We start from the raw sequence: 20,065 nt of genomic DNA, 5'->3' as shown, positions 1-20,065 counted from the left end.
ATCTGCTGAGGCCCGAGCATGGAGCATCATCAGAGGCCCTGGGGAAACCCCGGGAGCAAAGCCAAGTCCTTGCCTTGCCTGTCATCCTCTAGAATAATGACAGTCCTGATCAAGGGGCAGGTGTGGAGCTTAACTGGCTGTCTGTGGGCTCCTCACAAGGAAAGCACTCTGACACCCAAGCTCCTGGTCATTTTTTTTCTGTCTGTCAGGTGGGGGTCAGGCTACATGAACTATTCATCAGCCACTTGGCACCACCACACTGACCAACATGGAGCTGGGGGCAGGCAAAAGAGCTGGGTTATGGGATTGTACCAGCCAGATTGATTACAAGAATGAATGGAAAATATTTGTTAATTGGATAGCAATTAACTTAATGCACATAATTCGGTTTGCAAGCCACAGTCATACAGAATACAGAGCAAAGAAAACTGCCAGACAGAGCAACACCAGGTGCCTGCTATCAGCTCCACTCCCCCTTCTGCCAGGAGCTTAAATGCGTCCTTTGGCATTCCTGAGAAAGGATGACTTTTTTAAAAGTACTTTTTGGCTGGGAAGATTTGGCCACATCATTACCAATGAGTATATTTTGTCATCCAGGATACAGCCTGTTGACATCTTTCCGTCCTCTACTGAATGTCCCAAGGATGCGCACAGTTGCTGCCAAAGCCCCATGAGGCTTCAGTATGTGCGGAACCTCGGCAGCAGCCCTGGGAGCCCTTCTGGCATTCTTATACTTGGAGGAATACTCCAACTGGCTCCTGCCCACACTCTTAGACATCCCTGCAGCTTCCAGCATTTTCTATAGATTTGGCCATGCCTCTCTGCACAATGAACCATTCAGAACGCTCCCACAGTGCTTCATAAGCTACAGTATTGCTACTTGAAGTAGAGTCTACTCCCCAGGACATTCATAAGTGAAATCCCTATAAGGACCCCAGGGATATGTGTGTCCATTGCATCATGAGAAATCATGTACTGCTCTCACCTCAGCAAATAAGTACTATATGCTTGCAGTTACCTCTGACAGACGTTCCCAACTTGTGGCCTGTAGGCTGCATACATCACCTATCTGTGAATGTGGCCCAGCACATCTGTAGAGGACCACATCATGCTCAATGTCAAAAGGTAATAGAGCGATGCTAGGTGTCCTTCAAATCCAAATAGGCACCTACTGTGGATTATACGTATCCATTTGTAAGTTACCCATCCTTCTAGGGGCACCATTATTGCCATTTTGCAGCAAAGGGATGCTAGGAGAAGTTAACTTGGTGGAGATACCACTTGACCCAACTTACATATGAAATTTGCCAGTTAGGAAATGTAATAAGCACAGCAGAGGGAGAGCTAGGGTGTGCCCGTCCCACGCAAGGTCCAGAGATGGGAGACGTGGTTGGAGTCCTGTTGACACCAATGAGGACAAGCAGAGCAGATCACCTGTCTCTGGAACCTGGGTTTCCCTGTGCGAAGCAGAGAGACAAGCAGATGCTCTGTGGCAAGGTTGCAGGGACGAGTGAGGTCATAAATGCTGGAGCTGGAGCGCAGAGTCAGCTGTGAAGTGCAACACACAAACTAGTTAATGGCTTTATTCTCCTGGGCCCCTGACACTATGGTGGAAGAGGAAGAAGCTCAGAGAATGAGGAAGTTGCAGTAGGTGGAACTTCAGAGTTGCCATGGGAACCAAAGCTCCGAGGCTGATCAAGGCAGGAAATACCATCTGGCTTTAAAACACCAAAAAAGCCTCTACTCACCCCGGACTTCTTTCTGTAAACAGCAAAATTAACAGCATGCTCGGCTGCCATGTCAGCCCAGAGTGAGCAGGGGATGGCTTGTCATTCACTTGCTGTCCATGGTCAGATCTGATCTAGACAGAGCCCCTCAGGAGATTCTGATTCACCAGCTGTCACATGCAGAGACTAAGTCACTCAGTAACCCTGAGCTGAAATGGGAGGAAATTCTCAACCCCAACCCTTCCCCAGCCTCTGTAGACCTGAGGGAAGGATAAAAGTGGTACCAGGGACAGCAGCAGGGGAGACAAGGGTTTCTGCCAGCCCCGACTCTGGAACATCAGGTCAATGACAAAACAAAGCCATATTTTCAATAAATCCACTGTGACTTTCCTTACCACAACTGCCTTCGCTATTGCCCATCCTTGCAGCTTGCTCCCTGGGAAACTCTAGGCTTGGGACCTCTCTGGCTCCCCATAGACTCCAAGCACAATGTTTCTGGAGTCCTATATCTCCCAGGGATCTGGCAAAGGGAAAGCCAGCATATCTGTGGTGTGTCTGTGAAGTGCACATACTAAGATGAACAGGGATGCAGTTTTCAAACAACAGAGCTGTGTCCTTAATGTTTTTCAGAATCCAGGGGAACACCCTCTTTTAGAACAATCCCTCAGACTGAGCACTCACAGGGATAGTAACTTACCACAGGAACTGCCAGGAACAACTTTGGAAGAGAGCACTTCTGTTGAGTCTGGATTCAGGAGGGCTTACTGTGCTGTGCTGGGCAGCCTCGCTTGCCCTCTCTGAGCCCACTTTCTACATTGTAAGAGAGTTCTGTGGGATCGTCTCAGGCACCTTCCAGTCTGAGATGCTGTGACCTAAGATCCCGTTGCTGCTGAAATCACTGATGCCTTGTTCATCCAGTGACACCAACCAGAGTTTAAAGGCATCAGACCTGAGCCCTTCAGTCCTTTCTGACTGGGCTCCAGAAGTGTTCTGGGAGTGAGACTTGGGGAGAAAAATGGTCTCTATTCTCTTCAAGCTAAGGGGCCACCTCAGACCATCTAGAGTTGTCCACACAACTCTAGATCCTTCACACTAACCTGTCACAAAGGGTGGCGATGGCCAAGCACTGGGCTGTATTGGCTCTAAATCACCCCACCACATCCACCGACACCCAGGCTGTGCCTGAACACCTTATCTGCGAGGCCACAGGCAGCCTCATCGCTGGGCTTACACAGGCCCAGTCTGCAGTGACACCCTCCCTCACTTGACATAGAAAGTCTCCTGGGCCCTCCACTTACCAGGCTCTGGAATGGCAGGTCTTTCCAGCTCTCTGCACCTGCTTGGAGCTGCAGGAACTACCTCCCAGTAGACTGCAAGCTTCAGCAGCCAGATGGGGGATCCCTGGGGCTGCCAGAGCACTACCTAAGCCATAGGTGAGAGGAGGCCTGGAAAGTACCATGTGTGACTGCTGCTCACCTGGTTCCCAAGGCAAGAAAATGGTGGAGAGGCTGCGGAGCAGCCTGAGAGAACATGAGGAAGGCCATTGAAAGGCATCAGCCCTCAAATCAAATGGCTCCATTGTTCACTCAACCTGGAGAAAGGATGGTTATTCTACCTGATCACCTGGCAGTGTTATGTCACTGTGAAACCTTTATGACTCAACAGCTCCATCCCTAAAGTGAGAGAATAAGTCCCTCTTATTGTGATAATTGGGGGATTAAGTACAAAAAGGTGTCCCTTGTACACACCACACAGCAGGTGCTTAGCAATCTATAAAGACCTGATGTGGTAGAGCCCTGAATGCCTGTAATCCTAACCCTCAGAGGCAGGAGGATCACAGTTTGGAGGTCAGTCTGAATTATATAGCTATATTCTGTCTCAGAACAAAAGCCTCCTTAGCTTGGTAGAGGAGCATACACACAATTCTGGCAATTGGAAGGCTGAGGCAGGGGGGATACAAGTTCATAGCCAGCCTGGGCTACAATAGGAAACCCTCTGAGAAAATGAAACAATCCCCAAAAGCTGGGGAGCTCTTCAGTTCCTCTCCTATCCAAGTGTCCTCAGGGGAGGCACACACTCCAGGTCAGGGGACAGGGGTGCTGTGTGCAGATCCCCCTTGGCTGCTTCTACATCTGTGAGATGGGTCACATCCTGAACCTTGGAACAAACCTGAAGGCCTGAAAATGAACTTGAGGTATGCTCACTCCCTTTAGACAGGACACCCGAGGGCTGGGAGCTGATGTGCCCACTTTCTTCACGCTTCTTACAGTTCCCTGGCAGGGGACCTGCTTTGGAAGCCAGCTGTGCTCCACACATAATGCATGTCTTTCCCTCCTATTCAGCATTGCTATTTCCAGCATTGGTGTCACTGGCAATGACGACGTTTAGTGCGTTCTCTGGGAAATTGATGCTGCAGAGAACAAAGTGTTTGGTAAAGAGTCCTCAACCTGAGAAACAGGCAGAGAGCATCCACCTTCCAGGAGACAAGGTCAACACAGGACCAAGACGGAAACCTGGAGGGACAAGCTTCCACTTGGTTCCCACAGTTCCTGCAGCTTAGAGAACACAATCTGGAACACTAAGGAGATGTTACCTGCCAGGTGGGAAATGACTCTTATTTTTGTTTGAGATAGAATTTCATACTATGTAGACCAGGCTGATCAAACTTACCATCCTCCTGCCTCATCAGCCCTGCAGCTCCCCAAATCTAGGATTACAGCTATATACTACTATACCTATCTCAGACTCCTTGACAAGATACAAAATAAATAAAGCAAACAAATAATCACCAAGCAAGCCCTGAGAGAAAATAATAATAATAATAGTAATAGGTTGGGCTACATGAAAGTTAAAGATGACTGAAGGACACTGTGCTCTCTGACAGGAACTCATAAGGGGTGAACAGTTGGATACAGAAGCATTCACACACCCAGGGAAAGTGGTTGTCCTCATGGAGACCCAGTGAGCCAGATCTGTGGAAGGGCAGCCTCATCAGTACAGACACCAGCAGTCTCTCCCTGTCAGTTTCATTCTTCAGAAAGGTAGATGGATTCAGTGTAGTGCTGATGTGGTTTGTAACAGCTGGCATAGCCAGTTCTGCAAAGCAGGGTGCCATTTGCTTGCTTTTGTTTTGTCTTGTTTCGAGGCAAGGTCTCATGTGGTCCAGGTCGGCCTCAAACGCAGCTGAGACTGACCTTAAACACACTCACTCACACACACTCTCTCTCTCCCTCTCTTTGTCTCTCTCCCTCTCTCCTTCTCCCTCTTCCTCTGTGTGTGTGTGTGTGTGTGTGTGTGTGTGTGCATGTCTCTCTCCGTGTGTGTATGTCTCTTTCTCTCTCTGTGTTTGTGTGTCTGTGTGTCTGTATCTGTGTGTGTGGATAGATGTTTGAAGGCCACAGGTCAACCTTGGGTACAAACCCTAGGGATCCTGCTGTGCCTGCCTCCTGAGCACTGGGATTATCAGCACACACCGCCATAGCTGGAATTCTTACCTGAGTTCTTGGGATCATACTCAGATCCCCCGATTGCAAGCACTTTACCAGCTAAGCTGTCTCTCCAGCCCTGCTTTAAGCTGGTAGTTTTGCTTTCACCTCCTGAGTGCTGGGATTACAGTTGTTGCCTCTGTGACTGACTTGTGCAGTGCTGGGGACTAGAGACAGGGTTCTATGTAGTTCAGCAAGGGCTCTACCAATGGAGCTACATGCTAGCCCCAGACTGGCATATTTTAGCTCAGGCTGATTAGCTCAGGCTGTACCTGCCTGTGGTGCTGGCCCCAGACCTGGTGTTCTGAGGAGCTTCTTTTTGCTTCCCCTCTACTCTCTGTCATGAAGGGCTGGTTCCCGATGGTCCCATTTCCCAGGCTTGTGTCAGCTGACTTCTGGCCGGAGGCCTCATTAGGCCCTGCTATGCTTTTCTTCAGAGGGAAGTCACCAGTGCCTCGGTGAGCTCTCTCGGGGGTCAGGGCTGTCTCAAGGGTGCCTGTGGGATTGCCTCCTGCATGAGAGGTAAAGCATAAAGCTGTGGAACTAAGGGGTAAGGAGCAGTGGACTCGCCTCCATGTGGGCCTCAGGACGTGCCTTCGAAGGCAGCCTCATCACCTCCAAAGGTTGCTCTGGATAGCAAGTCAGCCATCTGTCCAGATTTCTCAGGTGACCTCTTGTCAGTCTGCTCCCCCAGCAGGGGACAGTAGTCACCTTCTGCTCTTGCTGGTGCTAGAGACACCTCAACCTTTTGTGTCTCTAGTCCCCAGTGTCCTGTGTATGGCCCTCTGTGGTAAACACTGTTTTCTGGTTAGACTGATTAATACCTGGGGCCAAGCAGCCCCAACCCTGGCCACAGTACCTCAGGGGAGCGCCTGCGTGTTCCTAAGGATACAAGCACAAAAGAGGCTCATGTCCATGGAGATCTGGAGGCAGCACAGAGACTTCTTAAGTTTTTATTTTTTTTAAAGTGGTTTATTTTATTTTTGTTTTATGTGCATTGGTGATTTGACTGCATGCATGTCTGTGTGAGGGTGTCAGATTCCCTGGAACTAGAGCTGCCGTGTGGATGCTGGGAATTGAACCCAGGGTCCTCTGGAAGGGCAGACAGTCATCTTAACTGCTGAGCCATCTATCCAGCCCCATTCTACCCTTTTTATAAAATTTTAAAGCATAGCATTATGTACCAAAGTTGGCCTTGAATTTGTTGGGAATAGCTTTGAGTTACTGAGTCTCTTGTTTCTACCTCTCAAATACTGAGATTACAGATGTGTTCCACCACAGTGTTTTATGGGAAGGTTTTGGGTTCATGCCAGGCAGGCCCTCTATCAACTGAGCTACACCCCTAGCTCAGGGTCAGGGATGGGGTAGAGGTGGGGAGTGGAAGTAGCTGGAAAAGAAGCTCTTGTGACATTATTAAGGATTGGGGCTTTGTTTTGTGGAATCATAGGAAGGTCAGCTACCCTCTGCTCTGCTCTGCTGAGCCTCACATGGTATACACAGGCAAACAGGCTCAGAGATTGACAGGGACTGGCCCTCGGTTACCTGGTGGCAGAACTGGTCCAGAGTCCGGGTTTCCTGGCTGTTGGTTAGGGAGTGTTCTCTTCTTTCCACCCTTCCTGTGCTAGCCCTGGGTACACAGCCCTGTCCCTAAGGAGCCCTGCACGTGGGAGGAGACACATCAACAAACCTGGAGTGTGGCATGGTCTGAACTGTTCGCCACCTGTGAGCTGGAGAAGTGGGTCAATGGCTAAGAAATGCACTGTGTTCCCAGAGAACCTGAGTTGGATTCCCAATCACCCACGTTGTGTGGCTCACAGCCACCTCTGACTCCTGTGGGTATCTGGACTCACGTGCACATACTCCCTCATAGATACACATAGGAACACATAATTAAGATCAGCATTTTAAACACCTGCTCCACAGTCGTGGGTGCTGTTTTGTGAGGCTGTTGATCCTTTAGGAGGTGGGGCTTAGCTGGGGGAGTGGATCTTAGAGGTTATAGATGGTGGCCAGTTCTATCCTCTCCTTCTCTCTCTTCTTCCTTTCTCCCTTCCTTCCTTCCTTTCCTTCCTTCCTTCCTCTCTTCCTTCCATTCTTCTTGACTGTAGATGTAATATAACTAGCTACCACATTCCCACTATTTAGAAGCCACCAAGTTTTCCCTACTGTGCATGCACTCTATCTAATAGGAACCAAAACTAATAAACCTCCCCAAGGTTAAGTCACTTTTGTCAGCCAGGTATGGTATCACAAACCTTTAACCCCAGAACCCAGGAGGCAGAGGCAGGCAGATCTCTGTGATTTCAAGGCCAGCCTGGTCTACAAAGTGAGTTTCTGGACAGCTAGGGCTACACAGAGAAACACGGTCTCAAAAAAGAAGAAGAAGAAGAAGAAGAAGAAGAAGGAGAAGGAGAAGGAGAAGGAGAAGGAGAAGGAGAAGGAGAAGGAGAAAAGGAGAAGGAGAAGGAGAAGGAGAAGAAAACAAGAGGAGGAAGAGGAGGAGGAGAAAAAGGAAGAGGAAGAGAAGAAAGGAAAAGGGAGGAGGAAGAAGAAGGAAGAAGGGGAGGGAAGGGGGTGAGGAGAAAGAGAAGAAGAAGACGGAAAAGAAAAATAAAAATGACTTTTATCAGGCATTTGGTCATAGGACAAGGAAAACTAATGTATATAGTCTCTCCACATTCATGTCTTTTGAAGCGCTCTCTGTGAATCTGGCTGGGTCTCTGTAGTGATTAATCTTCTTTGATGAATTACTGTATTTGGAGTCACCTAGCAGACACACCTCTGGGCATGTCTGTTTCCAGAGAGGCTTACGTGAAAGGGAAGACCTGCTTTGAGTGGACAGTGTCATCCTACGGGCTAGGTTCCAGATGGCATGAAAAGCAGGAATCCAGCTAGGCACTGCATTCACCACTCTGCTTCCTGACTGCAGACTGTAACCAGCTGCCTCACATCCTGACTGCCATGCCTCCCCTGCCATGACGCACTGGATCCTCTCAAACCTCGCGCCCAGATCAACCCTTCTGTCCTGATTATGGCAGATTATTTTGTTCTAGCAACAAGAAAAGTAATTAATGCAATCTGTGATTCATTTTCCAACAAAGTATAGTGCAGGTAGCCCAGGCTTCTCTGTTTGCTCTCTTGGTACCCTTGGCTGCCATGTTAACCCCGGCTATCTTGCTGGGGAAGATGCCATAGAATAGAGCCAGTGCACAGAGACCACAAAGAGCCCTGGCTATCCACACCTCCCCAACAGAGCCCAGTCACCCACTGGCATGTGAACAAACTACAGCTATAAGTGATCAAAAAGACTAGCAGAAGGGCCACCCTAACTAAGCCCAGTGTAGTTTACAGTCCTAAGCAAACAGAACAAGAGAGGTTCTAAGACATGGGCAGTTTGTCAACAAAACAGAGACCTCAGCCAGAGGAGGCTAGAAAGCAGCTGGATAAGATTATGCACAGAAACCCAAGGGGAGTGGAGTGAATGAGACCCCAGAGGGATCTGAGACAGAAGCAAGGCAAGAAAGCATAAGTCATTCTGGGTGTTACCCATCCACTTCGGTAGAGCTCCACCTGGGAGCCACCAGGGCCCTGCCTTAGGCTGACTAGGACATAGGATCCAGACAACAAGGGGATGAGCATCCCTGAATCTCATAGCCAGGGCATGTGGAAGTCCATGCTCGGTCCCCTAAAAGAAGGAGGAAGAAGGCTCAAGTGTCATTTTGTTGTGACAACCAAGGAGGGCTTCACAGAAAAGAGGGATTTTTATCCCAGGCCCTGCAAAATGGGTCTAGTTAGAGTGTGTGGGAGGCAGTGGACTTTTCCAAGAGGCTTTTTCTGTGTGTAGAGTACCTCAGAAAGCCGTGCATGGTAGCACATCACTGGAATCCCAGTACTTTGGAGACAGATGAGAACATTCACTGTAAGTTCAAAGCCTGCTTGATCTACAGAACAAGTTCCTGGGCTAACTAGGGTTACATTGTGAAACTCTGTCTTAAAAACACAAACCAAGTGCTGGAGAGATGGCTCAGAGTATATATTGCCCTTTCAGAGGACCTGAGTTTTATTCCCAGCACAAATACCAGGTTGATCACAACGTCCTCTATCTCCAGATCCAGGAGATCTGATACTTTTGGCTTTAGTGGTGCCAGCATTTATGTGCACATACCTGGGGACACAGACATAGACATAATTTATAATAAAAAAAATGATGTGTATGGGGGCGGGCAATAGCTAAGCCAAACCAATGACATTTAGACCTCCAGGGACCTGAGGAGGCTGGTCCCAAGGCAGATCAATTGGCCATTGAGCAGGAAAGTTTTGCTGTCTGTCTCAACTCAAACTTCCAAGCCTCCCACACAGAAGACGTCTTCTGAGAGAAAGGCAGGGTGGAGGGCATGTAGGCTTCCAGCTTCCAGGCAGACCCTCAGCTCTGCCCTTTGTTGGCTGCAGATTCTGGTCAGTTCTCAGAATAGTTTTTGTCACAATGCCCTCCCATTGTCCTTTATCTGTCTTTAACCAAGGTATTGAAGGACTGCCCAAGTGTCAGCATGTGGGAAACAGAATCCATTTCCCATGTCTTCCTTCCTTTCCTGCCTCCGCTCCCCACACTCTGTCCCTCTCCCACCCCTTCCCCACAGGACATAGGTACTGCAGAGAGAGAGAGAGAAAGAGAGAGAGAGAGAGAGAGAAAGGGAGGGAGGGAGGGAGGGAGGGAGGGAGGGAGGGAGACAGACACAGACACAGACACAGAGAGAGACAGAGAGAGAGAAAGAGAGAGGGGGGAGGGAGGGAGAGAATGTCATACCTTCTGACAACCTCCAGGCTTTCAGACTTGTTCTTGTAATAGTTAACCAAGCTCCATGGAAAGGAGTACTCAGCAGGGACCATTGCCCAGGGATAGGCAAGCAGACACACACACACACACACACACACACACACACACACAGAGGAGGGGCAGTCAAAATAGTTGATAGTTTACTTAATCTTGAAGCTGAGATGGGCCAGAAAGGATTGGTTGACTCCTTAAGTCCAGTCTTAAAGTTCCAAGTTTGTCTTTTGTCTTGTGTGTTCTTGACAAAATTGGTGGGTCTGAGACCCCCATTTCCTGTTCTGAGGAATGGGTGCCCAAATACTTCCAGGGGTCACTGATATTAATTACCTGAGGTACAAGGAGGAAGCTGAGGGAGCTCTAAGCTCCCCTCCCACAGTGCCTCCGGGTTCTCTAGAGGATTCCTAACTGCCCTCCTCCAAGTTTTAAAAAGGTTGATATCACATTTTTTTCTTTTATTTCTATTATAAGGTTAAATTTGATATAAACAACAATCAACAAAATTGCAATGTGGCAGGTTGGTATCCCTCTTCTTTCCTGCCTAGATAGGGTTTCCCTCCGTAGCCCTGGCTGTCTTGGAACTTGCTGTAGACTAGGCTGTCCTGGAACTTACATAGACTGGCCTGTCTTTGCTGTGATTAAAGGCATACTCTACCACATTGTCTCTTTTAATCTTTATTTGTTTTGGTTTTGCTATTTTTGAATGAACCAAGTCATCTTCTGAATACAAAGTGAAGCAAATGAGAGAAAGAGAATCACAAACAGTTAAAAAAAGAAAGGCCAAATGCTACAAGTGGTTTCTTTTTGGGTAAAAGCAACAGTGATCTATGGTAAAACAACAGAACAGCAATGTTTATGCAATATGGAAAGCTAAAAAGTAAAAAAAAAAAAAAAAATTCCCCCACATGCCCTGTTATTCCTGCCCCCTTCTCATTAGACAGAAACTTTATCTCTGCTCTTTTCACATCGCAGTGATGGGACCCAGGGTTTGTTTTTTTGTTTGTTTGTTTTTTGTTTTTCATGAGAAGATAGAATTTTGAGAATTCCTAGCGGGATCTAATTTGCTAAAAGACAACAAATATCTCTGAAAGAATTAAGCACCTTCCTCAGTCCTGACCAAAAAAGGATGTCAGTGGAAGGAATTCCAAGGGTTGTCCAGGTGGGTATGCAATTGAACTTTATCAACTTCTGCAGCCTGGCAATCCCATGTTGTCTAAATATCTGGGAAAGCCATGCCACAGAAAGCAATACCAGGTACACTCAGCACATCCCCCAGGGAACTCACCCAGTCCTGGAGGTGACCTTCCTTATAAGCCTTTGGTGACAAAATGCTCAACATAAACGTAAAGAAAGGGAATTATTTCGGCTCAGAGTTTCTGAGGTTTCGATCTATAGTCTTTGGTTCTGTGGTTTTTTTCCTTCTGGGACATGGCGGCAGTAAGGGCGCGTGTGTCGCAGAGACTGCTCACATGGTGAACAGGAAACAGGAAATGTAACCAGGGATCCGGTGTAAATTTCCAAGGCCCTGATAAAGTAGCCCAATTCCTCCAGATTGGCTCTTTCTCTGAGGTTCCTATGACACCCCAGAATAGAGCTGCCAGAAGGGGACCAAGCGTTCAATACATGGGCCTGTGAGAGGAAATCTCTTATTCATAACAGCATATGTAAGCCCTGCAAAGCTGATTCAGAACACCCGAAGAACTCAGGAACAAAGATTCTTCCAAACCGGCTGCAGATCACCTCAGACTGTGAGGTCTTGTGCAGGGTAAGGCATTATCATTGAATTGGGTCTTTTTTTGTTGCATGTGGATGTGCGTGTGTGTGAGTGTGTGTATGCGTAGTGTTCCGTAAGAATGCACAGGTGAGGTGCCCATGCTTGCCAAAGCCAGAGGTCCATGCCAGGTTGTGGGGCAGTGTGGGGCAGCTCAGATAACTTAAGCTCAGTCGAGTATTTGGCTTTGAGCCCTGGAACCCTGTGGGCAATTTCTGCTTGCAGAGGGCGGAAGAAACTTGGCCATAACTCCTGAGTCTTTGTTTCCTGTTTCAGTCACAACCCCTCATAGCTGCCCCTGCAGGAGATGTGTGCTCTATCAGGCAGACAGTGCCCCAAGCTCCCAGCATTCTAGCTGGACCCTACCCCGAGTCATCTGATCGCAGCACAGCCAGACGTGCCACGCCCCATACAATATAAGGGGCGGTTTGCCCCCTTCTCACTCTCTTACTCTCACTCACTCTCTTCCTCTTTGTCTCCTCTCTGCTCTCCCTCTCTTGCTCTCTCTCTTCTCTTGCTCTTTGTTCTTCTCTTGCTTTCTTCCTCTTCTCTCTCTCTGCCTCTCTCTTTCTCTCTCTCCTTCTTCTCTTTTCTTTCTCTCTACTTAAGCGGCCTATTTTCTCCTTCCTACAATAAAATATCTCATTTATACATTGCCTCCCTTTTAGCTAAGGCACAGTGCAACAACAGGTTGACACCAGGGAGAGAGAGACCCGGGCCTCAGCAGCAGGCTCCGTCTTTGGTACAATACCAGGTGTTTCTCCAATGGCTCTTCACCTCATCTCTTCAGACAGATCCCTCACTGAACCTGGAGCTCACCAAGTCAGCCAGGCTGGCTGGCTAGACAGGATCTGCCTGTCGCACGCCTCACTTCCAACATGGGGATTACAGATGTGTGCAGCTGTGCCTGGCTTTTACCTGAGAGCTCAGGTCCTCTGGCTTGTGCAGCAGACATCCTCCAGCCCTTCAGTTTTTATTTATCACATGAAATGTGCTGTCCCAAGTCCTTTGGCTATCCATGCTGGAATTCTAAATCTTAGAAAGCATGTGAAAAGACAGTAGGGCATCAGCGTGGTCCGAATGACGAGATCTCTCGGATTCACAATGAAACCAACTCCATCATAGTGGCCTTAAAGATATGGGATCTTCAAACATTGAGGAAGTTTATAAAGGAGCCCCCTTCAGAAACAAGCTTTGTGCCCTTAGGAAAGAAGCTGTATGCCTTCTCCTGGGCACAGACACTGAAGACAGCAGCTATGAAGACTGTCCCCTCCTAGTCATCAGACGAGGTGTCTTAATCTTGGATTTTCCCAACTCAGAACTATGGGTTTTGTTTCCGAACTGCCCAGCCTGATGTATTTTATTGCAGTAGCCTAAACAAACCAAGACCAGTAGAGGCTGGACTTCACTAAAATTCCCATGAAATTGAAATGGCTGGCATCTTAAGAAATGAGCAAAAATAACCAAAATACCCTAATGTCAGATGCCATCTTGCCTGTGGTAGAGCAGGAGCAATAGCTGATGATGCCTTTAATCCTAGCCCTTGAGAGGCACAGGCAGGGAGATTGCTGAGTTGGAGGACAACCTGGTGTACAGAGTTTCTGGACAGCCAAGGTTACACAGAAAAAATTCTGTCTCAGAAAATAATAAATAAATAAATAAATAAATAAATAAATAAATAAATAAAAGAGTCGCTGTTATTCAAAGATGGTGGCTTGGAACATGAATTGGGTCACAGAACGTGGCTGTGCCCTACCACAGTGTGCGTTCCCAGCGAGATGGAGCTGAGGATCAGATCCTGAAAAGCAAATCACATTTACCCCCTAAGAATGGCACTTTGATTGCAGTTGGCTTTGTTGATTCAGCAAAAGATGAGCCTAACAGTAACAGCCCTTCCCCCGCCCCACGAGTGCGATCATCTGCCAGCAACAATGCCCTCTCAGGTGAGAAAGCTCTGGGATGGACCATGCAGAGACCTCCCCACTCCACCCCGCCCCTGCCTCAGCAGCAGATGCAGAGAATGCCTGCATCAGACAGACCACTTCTCCATTCAACAAATGTGTATTGATTACCTTGGGCTTGCCTGTGGCCTCGCAAACAGAGAGGGATCCAGAGCTGCAGACAGCTGACTCTTCAAGGCTATGTGATGCCAAAAAGCCATTCTAGAATATGCTGAGATAAGAATAAACATTCTATTTTTTGACTCTTAAGATACCAGGGTTTCATGTACCATCAAGATAGGAAAGAGGAAAAACAAAAACCTCCCCGACCTCCATACGTCCAACTCTAAGGTACCATTGGGGGCAAAGTACATCCTGGTCCCAGGGATGAGTTAGAACCTGTGTCTTGGGGTGGCCTATTGTGATAATTGACTTCTAAAGAAGTGATAAGTGTTATCACTCAGCACGGAGGGAGACTGAGAACTGATAAAAGGGAACAATTATTCCTAGAAGGGATTGGAGGAGGCAGTGCAGGGGAGGTGATGCTTATGAGCTGGGTCTTGACAATCTTGCCAGTGGGAGAAAGAGTAGGGAGAGCAACCTAGGCTGAAGGAATACACGATCAGTGGTGGAGTCAGAAAGGAGCGGGCACGCTATAGACCACCTAGTGTAGTAGTGTACAAAGTTAAAATCTGGAGGATGTGGGAGAGAAGCTAGTTGTATCAACTAACGCTGGAAGCTTTGAAGCTATGTTCTAACAGCCTATACTATCGGGCCAGAAAGTATGTGTCCCGTGGTAACTGGGAGCTCCAGGATGTTTTGAGCTGGGGTAACACTAAGCTTTGGACAGGTATATGAAGACAAGGCTACAACAGAGCTAGAAGGGAGGCCAGCCTTACACGTTAGACCTTGGCAAGCAGCCAGGCCCTGGAGTAAGTGGAGAGACAACCTCATGTGTGGATCAATGTGTTGAAGCTCAGTGTTAAAATGGCAAGACCACCAGCAGTAGAGGGAACAGATGACGCACATGACCATGTGAGTGAATCTTACAGGGTGTGGCTGACTCAAAGGGGACAGACAACAGTGATACCATTTAGCTCAAGTCAAAAAGAGATGCTAACCAACCCTAACCAACCTCAGCTGTTGACGCACAGGGCCGTGGCTTCCTCTGGAGGTAGAAGGCTACCTGAGGCTGCAGGTTGCTGGTACTCTCTGGCTCTTTCTGCTGGTCCTGTGAGTATGTCTGCTTTGTGCGAATCCACGGAACCACATGTCTAACATTTGTGTGGTTTTCAGTACACATGGTTACCAGAAGCGTGAGAACCATGAGAGACCCTGAAAGAAAGAGTCTAGAATAGAGCTACAGCTGGCCCTGCTAGTGATCAGTCCTAGAAGAAGCAGAGGCTTTCAGAGAAGGTCTCAGACACTGGAGGAGCTTGGGTGGGGCACATGAAGCAAGCACTGTGGATGGATGGAAGCTATGTCATACTCACCCTTCGCTGTGCCAGTCACATTGACACTGCAGAGACTTCGGTAGAGATTGGCCAGTGAGTGGGACATGAGCTTGTATGATCAAAAGGGAAATGAAGAGACTTTCCAAAGGTGGCTACATGCTTCCATTGAGCCCACGTGGAGGTTCCAGGCAGATGGGTGCAGAGAGTTTGAGGATCCCTGGAAAGGGAGAGGCAGAAGGGGCCAGGCAATGAAGGTGTAGCTGAGTTCTGGTTTCTCTAAGAGCCTTCCCCAGGTGTTCTCAGCAATAGGGTATTCTAAGCAATAGGGTATTCTCTGCAGAATTTCAGAACAGCTGACCACAGAGCCTAAGAGTCAATGTGTGTTTATCAAGACCCAGAGAGTCTGGATTCATGGGCTTAGCAGTGTGGCGGGTCAGAGGAGGTCCCGAGACAGCGTGCACCAGTATTTCTGTCAAGCACATCAAGAATGGTTGCATTGTGTGGTGAGAGGTAGGGAAATGCAGGCTGTAGAATGTGAGAGTCGAGTGGTTGTGAGATTTAATCCTGGTGTGTAATGCCCAGTGTGGGTAGACTCATGACTGTGGCTTTTGCCCTCTCCTACTTAACATTCTGGTCAATGTTTTAGGACAAGAAAGAAAGTCGAGCTGCCTAATACCAGTGGTGCTAACTGGAAGACATATCAAGTATGAAAAATAAGAGATCTGCCCTGCAGGACACCTTCAGCAGGCCGGGACAGCAGGAAGCAGGTGCTGGAGGAACGTTTCACTCCTGTTCTGGGCCTTCAAAATAAAACTGCTGGCAAGTGAGATAGGAAAGGCCTGGCTATTTGGAAGCAGCAGCAATTGGCAGCCTCATAGAAAACAAGGCTAGGCTTTTACAGCACAGTGAGCTTCCCAGGAACCCAAGGGCAACGTGGCCACTAGCAAAATATGAGTAACTAGACAGCAGTCCCGTGACCGCGCTGGAGGCTGGCCCTACTCTACTGTGTGCTTCTTGGCCTATTCAGAGAGTTTGTGGTCAGTTCTGACTTTAACGTGGAAGGGAAGCCTGGGATGATGACGGATGGCCCAGGGAGGGGAAAGGATCCAGGGTCACTTCTCCTGAGGAAGAAAGTATGAGGAGATACCTGTCACTACTGTTCCTGAAATGCCACCATGAACAAAATTAAGAGTAACATAGAAGTCAGTGACAGATTCGGATGCCAGCAGGAAGAGAGCTATAGGACAGCTGACTTCGGTGGAGCCTGAGAGGAACATATGTATGAAGATCTTGTCAGTCAAGTGCAGAGCAGGAGCCTCAGCAGGCACAGGTCTTACCACCCTTGGTGGCATTGATATTCTTGAGTTCTTGCCTACTAAATGTTTAGGGCTGTTTTCAATATAACAGATACAACAGCGTACTTGATAAGAGAATCCGATAGAAATAGCAGCCAACAAGCTGGGGCTCAGCAGTAACAGCCGCTATAAACTGTTTAATCCTCATGATGACCCCATGGAGGAGGAGCCATTCACATCTTTTCTTCATTGAGTGGGAACGGAAGCTCACGAGGTTAAGTAGTCGACCTGGAGTGGCAGCACCAAGGTTGGAACCCAGGGGTGTCTGACTTCAAAGTTCCTGTGGTCTCTAAAGGGAAGGATGTTGGGCAGGACCAAAGGCTTTCTAAGCATCTTCTCCAATTGAGGCTTAGTTGCAAAAGTATACCTTCTGTCTGTCCTTGGTTCCTTTTGAGAGAGGTTTTGCGCTTCCATCAGTCTGTGCCCTCTGGAAACCATCTGACTAAGAATTCTCACTCTCAGCATATGTTTGGAATGCAGTCCTCAATGTTAGACCCAATGAGAGTTCCAGCCACAAGGGCACTACTCTCCTGTAGTATTGGTGTCATTGTGGTGGGGTAACTGTCATTATAGTGGCTTCTTGGGGGAGACCAGGAAACCCAGACCCAACCACCTTCATTCAGTAGAATCCCCAGCCAGCTTCTCTTCCTACTTGTCAGTGTTGACTTTCAGCAGTGTGCTGTCCATGTGCACATGAGATTGTGAGGCCACATGTATGATTGGTGTGTCCATAAGTCATCAGGGGTTGGAGGCTGGGGGATGATGTCAGGCATCTTCCTCAATTGCTCTCTACTTTATTTCCTGAGACAAGCTCTCTTGCCAGTTCTGGAGCTCACTGATTTGGTTAAAGCATCTGGCCAAACAGCTCCTAGATTTCCCTGCTAGAACTAAGATGCATACGACTTTGTTTAGCTTTCATTTTATTTTCATATGTATATGTGGTTTGGATACCACATGTGTACTGGAGTCCCTGGAAGCCAGAACAGGACATTGGATTCCCCTGGAACCAGAGTTACAGACAAGCCATCATATAGGTGCTGGGAATCAAACCCTGGTCCTCAGGAATACCAACCAGTGCTCTTAACTGCTGTCATCTCCCTAGACCCTATGTCTATCTCTTAATGCAGGTTCTGGGATTCAAATTTTATTCCTCACACTTTGTGCATCAAGCATTTTACCAACTGAGCCATCTCCCCAGTCCTTCAGTGGTGTTCTAAACCTTTTTATAATGTTCCTGGTCAGACATAGACATGTATCCTCACAGGCAGGTGAGTGGAAGAGGCAAGTGCAGGACCAGGGATGGAGAGGTGGCTTGTGCCTATTGCTGTCTCTGCCCTCAGGACACACTGAGTCAAGAAAGCCCAAATCCCTCCACTTGCAGATGAAGATGCCAACAGCCATTTCCCAGGCAGCCATGAAGTCTCAGATGATGCATACCAAGGTGTCTGGCACAGAGCAGGTGGGTGGTTAATGTAAGTGGCAGCTATTATTATTACTCGAAGATGTCACTAGACCACATTTGATGCCTGAAACCCAATTTTTCAGTTTAAAAAACATGCCTTGGGGAAAAAGGAACAAGCTCCTTAGAGTCATTCAGGGAATCTCTTTCAGAGCCATCATTCACAACCTCTCCATTAAAAAAGAAGAAATGTAAAACAATGTGCTTTATAAAAAAAACAGCCGAACTGCTTGATCGAAAGAAATATCCCCATGTAAACATGAATCCGTGGAAGTGGTTTGTCTACAAGGGTGGCTTGTCAGTACTTCTTAAAGAAAAAGAGCGAGGGGTGGGCTGATGAGATGGCTCAGTGGCTGGCTCCATGGCTTGCCACCAAGCCTGATGACCCGAGTTCAATTCGTCAGGATCTGTAAAGTGGAAGAAGAGAACTGACTCTTGCAAGTTGTCCTCTGATCTCCACATGTATGGCGTAGTACACACTTGGGTACATGTGTGCCATAGTATACACACATACACTACATAAATAAGTTAAATAAATAAATAAATAAATAAATAAATAAATAAAAATTAAAAAGTGTTTAGAAAGAGTGAAAGGAGGCCTTGTAGCTATTTGGGAGATAGAATAGAGGCAGGCACAGACAATGGAATAGAAGGGAAGTGTGTAGGAAATTTAGACCCAGGTTGTAGAAGAATATATCTGCTAGGACAGAACTGGGCATCCCTAACTCCTCCAACCAAAGTGGTATAGGATGCCGAGCCTAATAGAGGCAAAAAGTAGACAGTGGGGTTGCGGGTGTCAGAATCTTGCTCAGAGGGAAGGATGCTGTGCTCCCTGATAGATAACGGACCACAGAGTTCACAAGTCCCCACAAAGCCAGTGAGGGGCCACCTCGGTGTGCCCAAGCTGGGATTTGGAGACACATTTCTATTTGTAGGAGAAGGTGGGGGTGAAAATATCATTGAGAAAACTGGGACATCGGAAGGCCATGAGACTTTAAGCATTGTAGCCCCCGCTAATATTGACTCCCCTCTGGATCTAGAGGGGTACCCTGAGGCTCTGTTGAGTTTCTCATAAGGAGAGGACTACATCAAGTGTCTCCACAGTTCCGGGACTTGGTCAGTGCCTTCTATTCCCATTAATAATAATAACATTGGCCACTCCGTCTGTGGTCACCTCCCCTGCTTCTATCCTGACTCTTGCCATGCACTGAGCATAATGGCTGGTGTGCCTGCCTCTGCCTTTTCCCTGGCCTAATGGATCTTCACTCAGCTGCCAGAGTAGCCTGGTCTGATAGCTCAGATCATGGTGCTATGCTGCGGCTCTCCAGTACAGCCAGTGTCCTCACAGCACCAAGGCCCTGGATGATTGCCCCTGGTTTTGACCTTGGCTCATACTACTCTTTCCCTTGTTCACTCTGCGCCAGCCACCCTGGCCCCTGACTGTCCTCAAGCATGCCATTCTCCCTCCTGCCCCTTGTCCTGGGCCCTTTACTCTCATGGGACACTGACATTCTATCTTAGCTCCCTTAAGTCTCTGCTAAGGAGTCATTGTAGTGAGCACTTCCCTAAACTCCCTATTTTGGCTCTTAGCCTGACCTCACCTGTCTCAATTCTCTTCCCCCCACCTCCCCCCCACGATGTATTGTACTCCAATGGGTTTTCCCTCACACCCAAACCCTGAGAAATGTCCTCTTCTTCCTAGATACTGTCTTTTCCCAACCAGAACATCAACTCAGCAGGGACAATGGCTGGGGTTGCTTTCTTCAGTTCCTGGCAAACATGGAGGAGGGTCTCCTAAATGGAATATAGTAAAAAGAAGGAATAGCTAGTAGCTGAAAGAAGCTCATCTCCACCTCTACAAGAGCAGGGATTCCCGGCTAGTGATTGAAGCAGGGACTCAGAACTAGGGAGAACACCAAGGTCCCAGTCACCTCCAGTGGAACTCGAGACCAGGGCAGAAACAGAGCTAGAAGGATGCCCAGACAAGCAAAGTGAGGTCACAGTCTGGCCTGGAGCCAGGCTGGTGGGCAAGGAGACGGGTCTCCT

At 48.0% G+C, this 20,065-nt stretch overlaps 1 long non-coding RNA gene across 3 annotated transcripts; it reads right to left on the bottom strand.

The window, feature by feature from the left end:
- Positions 1 to 1,291: 1,291 nt before the first annotated feature.
- On the bottom strand, positions 1,292 to 13,954 carry LOC116095304. Of its 3 annotated transcripts, XR_004120538.1 has the most exons (4): positions 13,884 to 13,954; positions 3,026 to 3,149; positions 1,749 to 1,897; positions 1,292 to 1,548 (listed from the first exon to the last, which is right to left on the bottom strand). It is a non-coding gene; the product is annotated as an uncharacterized LOC116095304 (long non-coding RNA). The 3 variants fall into 3 exon arrangements; XR_004120539.1 differs by lacking the exon at positions 13,884 to 13,954 and having other exon boundaries at positions 1,749 to 1,936; positions 3,026 to 3,278; XR_004120537.1 differs by lacking the exon at positions 13,884 to 13,954 and having other exon boundaries at positions 3,026 to 3,278.
- Positions 13,955 to 20,065: the final 6,111 nt, after the last annotated feature.

The sequence above is a fragment of the Mastomys coucha genome, unplaced genomic scaffold, assembly GCF_008632895.1.
Source record: "Mastomys coucha isolate ucsf_1 unplaced genomic scaffold, UCSF_Mcou_1 pScaffold18, whole genome shotgun sequence".
In the NCBI taxonomy this organism is placed as follows: domain Eukaryota; kingdom Metazoa; phylum Chordata; class Mammalia; order Rodentia; family Muridae; genus Mastomys; species Mastomys coucha.
The sequence above is the reverse complement of the archived record's forward strand: the minus strand, read 5'-3'. Positions and strand labels throughout refer to the sequence as shown.